An 8,874-nucleotide genomic window follows, 5' to 3' on the forward strand; every position below is an offset into this window, starting at 1 on the left:
AAAGGAGTCGGAAGAAATGCGGCTAGCAGCACTATGCGAACTGGAGGAGCAACGGCTGGCCAGCATCCTACACATGGAACTGGAGCAACGACGACGGAAAGCGTTCGTTGACCGTCACCAGAAAGGTAATGAAAAGATGTTCGAAATCGGAAAGCCGGTGCTAGTATTCCAAACGAGGATGGGCAAGATGCCGGGTAAACTCCGGTTTAGATGGACAGGCCCGTATTGGCTGACACGGGAATACAACGGGTCCTATCAGTTAGGGACACTTGCCGGTGAAGTACTAGGCAAGTGGGTCAACGGATTTAGACTAAAGCCCTATAAAGGACCGATGCCAAATAACCCGTTTATGCAGCCCACCGGCACTATACCGGGAACGGTACGGATGGAAGAAAAAGACGACGGGGAACCCGTAGCAGAGGCGAAGGAAGACACGGCAACCCGTAAGGAAAACGGTAAGGGTCCGAAGGGACCTACGGATGTGTAAGATCACATACCGTCATTTATAAATAATAAAAATAAAAATAAAAATTTAAAAAAAAAAAAGAAAAAAAGAAAAGAGAAATCATTAAAAATCGAGGTATGAACGGACGTGAAAGCAAGGAGCGAAAAGGTACGTAGTGGGCATTTAAGTGCCGCCACATTACTTAATACTAAATTAGTACACGACGTGTGCATGCTCGAAAAAGGCGCCAAAACGCACAGAGAAGAAGCAGAACGCATGGAGACCTTTTCATTTCGCGAGCCAAGAAGCACAGAAGCACCAAGGCGGTGGAAGCTTACCAAACGCGAACTTGCACTCAGAGAACCCCCACGTTCGGAACTCTCTCTCTCTCGCTCTCGCTCTCATCACCACTCTACCTCGCCATCTTTCCTCGACCTCAAAGCAGACATGGAGCCACAAACGCTGTCGGAATCGGCCAGGAAATGGCTCAGGCAACACGGACTGGATGGGTTCTTGACCATCATGGAGGCACCACCGCACAAAGAAGCCGACCGGGTCATCAAGGAGCTCGACACAGAAGTCATCACCGAGGAAGCGATCCGTGCGCTAACAGGCCTTCCGGAGGGAGGTATTTTTCAGATTGATAACCCAACCTCGGAGCAACTCATCTGATATTTCGGTGAGTACTCTCTAGCCGGCAAAGGCTATCGAACGCAGGGCGGCGAAGATCCGCTATTCAGGGAGATAGCTCGAGTGCTCCATGAGTACGGCCACGTGTACCCCCGACCCCCTGTCATGCCACAAAATCGGGCAGGGATGATCATAGCCACCTATGAAGGGATCAAGGTGGATTGGCCGGTGTTGATTGCAGACGGTTTGTGCGTGGCAATCGAAACGGTACGAGGAAAGGACGGCAAGGAGGGCCGGAAGCTGTGGCATGCCGTAGCGCAGTGGATAACATTGCTCGTGCCGCCGGTCGAGACCGTTCAGCCAAAGAAGCGGCCAAGATTATCGGAAGGAAGCACCTCGAAACCCGCGTCCAAACGACAGCAGCTACTGGCGTCGAAGGCGACGAAAGGGAAGAAACGGCTCCCAGAACCGGAGGAGGTGTCACCGGTCCGACCCGTTAAGATAACCATACGACGACCGGGACAGAAGGAACCGGAACCCTTGACGGCACAGATACATGCTGCTACCCAGGAAGAGGAAACGGAGGAGCCAGTAGAGCACCTCCAACGACGGTCAAGAAGTAGGACCGCCGGGACAGCGGGGGAGCGTTCGGACCCGCAAAAGGAAGAAACGCCCCCAACTCAACCTGAGCAAACCATAAGGGAGGAACCGGAACCGGTGCGTATAGAATCGGCCTTGTCGACTTCTATACAAGAAGTCATTCCAACGGCTCCGGAGACGGCGAGAACCGGAACTCAACAGCCGGCGAGCCCAGCCAGCACACACGGCGGCCAAGAAGTAGAACCAGAACGGCATATACAGGCACTCAGGCCAGACAATTCCATAGTGAACGAGCCGACCCGACCAGTACAGCAGCAAGGCACCAGTAGCATGTGGCTACGGTGGGTAGGCGAGCAGATCGTCGGAGCGGTCGAGTACATAGAGGCGGAGGAGAGAGCGCACCACGAACGGTTGCTCGTCACAACCGTAGATCTAGAGACGGCCCGGTCCAGAATCCGGAGCCTTGAACAAGACTTGGACAGGGTCACAAGGGAAATGGCGCAATTGGCTTTGACAACACAAGTCCAAGCACCGGTGACTCCGGGCAATGTACAGAATAAAGCGTCAGATCAACCTGTACATAGCAATCAGACCCCGGCAACGGAAACCGTTCCGGAGAGAAATGCGGCACAAGCCCAAGAGCTTGCGGACTTAAAGGATGAGCTAGCTGCCCAAGAAGCGCTGAGGAGCCGCGAAAGAGAGTTGAAGACGGCAGCGGAGGCAAAACTCAAAAAGACTACTGAGAATCTACGCCGGGCCGAGGAGAGCTTACGAAAAGGCCACCAAGCGTACGACCGGCTCAAGGAGGAAAAGGAGAAAATGCTGCAAGAGAAGGACAAGCTCCGGAGAAACGCCGAAACAGAAGTAGAGCGCCTAAAAGAGGAACTCCGGCGACTAAAGGACCGGGAGGACCGGAACCATCGCCAGATCAACGGCAAGCTCAAACAAAAAACGGAGGAATTTGAGCACTTGCACCGGGAGTATAAACGGTTGCAAACGGAGCACAAGGAACGGATGGATGAGCTCCGGCAAGCAGTTGATCGGACCGCAACGGCATACGCTAATGAACAAGCGGAAACCAGAAGACGGTTGGAAGAGGCGGAGAAGGTTCGGACAGAGCTCCTCAGGCAACAGCAGGCGGAAAAAGAAAGAGCGGCGGAGGTACTGCAGAGGCTGCAGACAACATATCAAGGGCAGCTGACGCGCTACAGAGAGCAGGCGGAGGATACGGCTAATCTCATCAAGCAGTTGAAGGAGGAACGACAAGTTGTGGAAAGTAGAGCGCAAATGGGAGCAAGTCGCATCCAGGATATCATGCGGGCCTGGTTGAACCAGACCAAGAGCTTGATTGACAACGGTTCCGTCAAATGGTGGACCAAGTGGGCCACGAATGCGGCGGAACTCCAATTGCTCCGGGCCGACGTAGAGAACCGGCGGAAGGAGGGAGATGGTTGCTATATGCTGACTTCCGAAGACTTCACCGGCATAAGAGATGAGCTGGCCGAAGACTTTCAAGCCTTGGTAGAGGACCAACTAGGGCAAGTCCGGCAACTTGTAGCTCAGCTGGACGACGACAGGCTGGAGGCGCAGATCCAGTTTGAAAGCTACGAGAGGTCCCGGATCCGGGAAGAGAAAGCACGAGAACCGGTTACGGTCAACCTCAGTGATGAGGAACCGTTACTGGAAGGAGACCGGACCGGAAGCAGTCAAACGGGGATGCCGGAGTCAGAGAAACAAACGGAGCAGCCGCCTATAGAGCAGCCGGAGCAGCCTCAGTCCCAACCGCAACCACAGCAGCAGCAGCAGCAAGCACAGCCGTAGCAACCACAACCGGAAGAACAAGTGGAAACTCTGGAACAAAGTATTTTGGACAATTTCGGTGAACAATGAAGGGGCCGAGAAGGGTTCGACGTACAAGGTACTGTCCCACGGGCGTGCCATGTGTTACCGGCCGGCAAGGAGTCCAAAATACGGAGTGAAGGAATTAATTAAGTATGGTTGTAAATAAGCCTAGTATGGACGGACGGACTGGAAACGGTATGCCGTTCCAGATCCAGACGGATCCCGAATAGGTGCGATAGGCACCGTTTTGTACTACGGGCCGGAAACCTATTTAAAGGCCCAGACCCCATTGTAATCGCAACGGATAATTAAGAGAGCATATGGTGTTTATACTTCTGTGTTGATTTCCGTTCTGTACTTACTGTTATATCTTACGCGTGTAATTAACAAAAGCACTCTAATCGTGTAACCTACTTAAGTCGGTGTAATCGTTGAATCTTAATCCTATGCCGTAATCACCCTTTGGTGAAGTGTCTCCGTGACACCTTGTGTTAGGCCTTGTCCGGTCAGAGAATAACATCATCGTCCGAGACCTGTACGAACCGATCGACAATGCCGAGATACCCAAGGGGGTAATAGAGTCGGAGTGGAAGCTCCTGAACCGGAAAGCCGTAGCGACGATCCGGCAATATGTCGATGTAAGTGTTCTGCAACATGTGGGGAACGATACGAACGCCTATGAGATGTGGCAGAAGCTGTCCGGACTGTATGAGAGGAAGAATGCTCTGACCCGGACCTCCCTGATGAGGAAGATAGTGAATCTTAAGTACCGGGACGGCGAGAGCATGGTCGAACACGTCAGCACGTTCATGGGATTCGTGAACCAGCTTGCGGCGATCAAGTTCCCGTTGGATGACGCAATGCAAGCCATCATGCTGATGTGTACCCTTCCGGAGAGCTGGGAGAACTTGGTAGTTACTCTCAGCACCTCTTGTAAGGAAGAGAACTTGTCTTTGCTAACGGTAAAGACAAGTATTCTAAATGAAGAAGCGCGTCGGAGAGATAAAGAACCGGCCTCCGACTCGAAGGCGCTGCTTACCGAATCCGAATGGGGAAGACAACGGAACCGGAGTCCGCAAAGACGGGAGAAGTCGGGGACACGGTCGCAGTCGAGGGGAAGACCTACATGCTTCTACTGTGGGAAGCCGGGGCACTTCCAGAAGAACTGTCGGCATTTCCGGAAAGACAACGGAACCGACGGTACCGATTCGAAGAAGTCACCGGAGCGAAACGGTGCATACCGGGGAGCCACGGACCGGAGAGGTCCGGATCGGCGAGGGCAGGACCGGAAAGGAACGACGGCACTCGCGGCAAGTGAAGAAGAGATAATGCTCATTACCGAAGAGAGTGAGCTGAACCTTGCCGGTGAAGAGATGACCTGGGTGGTCGATTCCGGAGTGTCGTTCCACCTGACCCCGGAGAAGAAATACTTCTCATCCTACACAGCCGGTGAGCATGGCTGTGTCCGGATGGGAAATGAAGGTACATGCCGGATTGCCGGCATAGGAGACGTGTGGCTGATGACATCAACCGGATGCAAGATGCTGCTGAAGGATGTCCGACACGTTCCGGAGGTTCGATTGAACCTGATTTCGACCGGGAGGCTAGACGATGAAGGCTACACGGGTAGCATCCGGAACGGTGTCATGAAGTTCAGCAAAGGGAGCCTGATAGTGGCTCGGGCCCGGAAGGTCAACACACTGTACCTAATGAATTCCCGGCTATGTCCTGAGGAGCTGAACGTGGCAGTTGACACTGCCGGTGAGCTGTGGCACAAGAGACTGGGCCACATGAGCGAGAAGGGGATGAAGAGGCTTGCCGAAGACAACCTGATACCGGTAAAGCACGTACACCTGGGGAAGTGTACCGACTGTCTGGCCGGTAAGCAAAACCGGACCTCCTTCCGCTCAAGACCACTGATGAGACGTAGTGTACCATTGGAGTTGGTACACACTGATGTGTGTCAGGTAGAAACGAAGTCACATGGCGGAGCCCAGTACTTCGTAACATTCATAGATGACCACAGCCGGAAGCTGTGGACGGCACCGTTGAAGACAAAGGACCAAGTATTGTCCGTCTTCAAAGAACTCCACGCGAGAGTGGAAAGAGAATCCGGCAAGAAGCTGAAAGCACTACGAGCGGATAACGGAGGAGAATACCGAGGGCAATTTGAGGAGTATTGCCGTTCGATGGGAATCCGGCTCGAGTTTACTGTGCCGAAGACGCCAGAACTGAACGGGCTGGCCGAGAGGATGAACCGGACCATAATGGAGAGGGTCCGGAGTATGCTAGCACATGCGAAATTACCCAAGGGATTTTGGGCTGAGGCAATGTCGACGGCGACATATGTGATAAATAGATCACCCTCAGTACCCCTGGATGGAGACACGCCACAGAGAGTGTGAACCGGTAAGGAAGTGTCCTACCGGCATTTGAAGGTGTTTGGGTGTCTCGCATACGTGCATGTGGCAAAGGACCGGAGAGGAAAGTTAGATCCAAAGACCCGGCCATGCATATTCGTCGGTTACGGCGACGACGAGTTCGGCTACCGAGTATGGGACCCGGTCGACAAGAAGATATTCAGGAGTCGAGATATCATCTTCATGGAGGACAAGACACTCGCCGACTGGGAGTCGGAGAAGAAGATGAAGAGCTCCAAGTCAACCAGTGAGGATCAACTCTACGAGAAGCAGTCCCGACCGGCAAGGGACCGGTTAACACTCGAGGATCCGGCCGAAGACGGTGAAGAAACAGAACCGGCCGAGGAAGATGAAACTGATACCGGAACCGGCCCCGATCCCGAAATGGATTCGGATGAAGAGGAAACGGAGGAGCCGGTTACCGAAGCTCCGGAACGGAGATATCCTCTAAGAGAGAGAAGAGCCCCCCGGAGATTTCCGGAACCAGAGCACGTGCTGCTAACCGACGAGGGGGAGCCGGAGAGTTTTGAAGAAGCAAAGCTTGACACCCATAGTCGCAGGTGGTTAAGTGCCATGCAGGAGGAGATGGATTCCCTGCATGAGAACCACACATATGAACTTGTGGAGTTGCCGAAAGGAAAGCGGGCACTTCGAAACAAGTGGGTGTTCAAGCTGAAACCGGGAGATGCCGGAAACCCTCCGAGATACAAAGCCAGGATCGTGGTGAAGGGGTTCCAGCAGAAGAAGGGCGTTGACTTCGACGAGATATTTGCCCCGGTAGTGAAGATGACCTCCATCCGGACGATGCTGAGCATAGCGGCAAGCATGGACCTCGAGGTAGAACAGATGGACGTGAAGACGGCATTTCTTCACGGTGACCTCGAAGAAGAGATCTACATGCAGCAACCGGAAGGATTCGAGAAGAAAGGGAAGGAGCACCTGGTATGCCGGTTGAAGAAGAGCCTTTACGGACTGAAGCAGGCTCCCCGGCAATGGTACCGGAAGTTCGACTCTTTCATGACCGACGAAGGGTACCACAAAACGCAGTCCGATCACTGCGTGTTTGTGAAGAAGTTCGAAGGAGGAGACTTTCTAATACTCCTCCTGTACGTGGACGACATGTTGATCGTCGGACGGGACCAGGTCAAGATACGGATGCTGAAGAAAGCGCTTCACCGAACCTTCTCAATGAAGGACCTGGGTCCGGCGAGGCAAATACTAGGGATGCACATCATCCGGGACCGGAAGAAGAAGCAGTTGTGGCTGTCACAGGAGAAGTACGTGACAAAGGTGCTTCAACGGTTCAACATGTCGGAAGCAAGACCGGTCGGATCGACCCTCCCTGCAAACTGCAAGTTGTCCAGCAAGCAAAGTCCCAAGACAAACGCTGAGAAGGAGGACATGATGAAAGTACCATATGCCTCTGCCGTCGGAAGCTTGATGTACGCAATGGTGTGTACAAGACCGGACATAGGATATGCAGTCGGAGTGGTGAGCCGGTACATGAGCAATCCCGGCAAAGAACACTGGAACGCGGCCAAGTGGATACTCCGATACCTGAAAGGCACGGCAAACGTGTGCCTCCGATTCGGCTCCGGTAAGCCCGAACTCGACGGCTTTACCGATTCGGATATGTCGGCTGATGCAGATACCAGCCGGTCCACATCAGGGTATGTGATGACGTATGCAGGGGGAGCTGTTTCGTGGCAGTCGAGGCTGCAGAAGACGGTTGCATTGTCAACCACGGAGGCGGAGTACATGGCGGTTGTTGAAGCCGGCAAGGAAATGATATGGATGAAGGACTTCATTAGAGAGCTCGATATCCGGCAGGAGGAGTACCGACTCTACTGCGACAGTCAGAGTGTTATCCACCTTGCGAAGAACGCGGCCTATCACTCCCGGACGAAGCACATCCAGCGAAGATATCACTGGATCCGGGAAAGGATAGAAGACCAGGAGTTCGTGCTGACGAAGATCCACACGGACGAGAACGGGTCAAATATGCTGACCAAAGTGCTCACACCCGACAAGCTGGAAGCGTGCCGGAAGAGGATCGGATTGGAGAGACATCCCATGCCGAAGTGAAGGGGGAGTTTGTTGGGATTACGGTCCCTCCGGATGGGATGGTCGGATGTCCGGGAGCCGGATGACGAAGACCCCGGCTACGGAGCCGGATGATGAAGACCCCGGCCACGGAGCCGGATGACGAAGACCCCGGCCACGGAGCCGGATGATGAAGACCCCGGCTACGGATCCGGATGATGAAGACCCTGGCTACGGAGCCGGATGATGAATGTACCCGGAGAGAGATCCGGATGCGGGGACATATTTGTGAATATGTTTGCCAAGGGCCCTTGAGGCTATATTTGTAAATAGCCCGAAAGTCATATGTGTATAAATATGACTTAGGGCAAACTGTTTAGTGCTGCTGTAAGTTGTTGCTCATTTTCTGTTTTCCACTTAGAGGGAGCGAAGTGAGAGCAGCCGAGAGAGAGAGTGAGAGAGAGAGAAAGGAAGAGGTTGACGCCTCTGTGTAATACCGCCGCCTGTGGCGAGGACAGCGAGCTCAAGGTCGTCGCCTTGCAGCTCGCCATTGTACATTCCCTGCGTATAGTGATAGTTGGAGTCTTGCACTCCCGTGGTTTTTCCCGTCTAGGGTTTTCCACGCTAAACCTTGTGCATTCGAGTCTCTCTCTGTGTCTGCATTGATTCGTGTTTCCTCGGTTGTGGCCGAGAGGTGAAGGTTTTAAAAGCGTCAATTCCTAACACATCGACGACTACTACAAAGGCAGGACACGGGAGTTTTCTGAGAGATATCTGATGAGCTTGGGCAAATTTCCTATCCATGAAGCAAGAATTAGCTCCGGAATCTAGAAGTGCTAAGACATGTACTGGAGGAGTACTTTTAGTACTAACTGTTACTTGGGCGACGAACAC

Source organism: Azolla caroliniana, unplaced genomic scaffold (genome assembly GCF_043228905.1).
Source record: "Azolla caroliniana isolate FFs.n. ecotype wild unplaced genomic scaffold, voAzoCaro1.0.p SCAF_5, whole genome shotgun sequence".
NCBI lineage: Eukaryota > Viridiplantae > Streptophyta > Polypodiopsida > Salviniales > Salviniaceae > Azolla > Azolla caroliniana.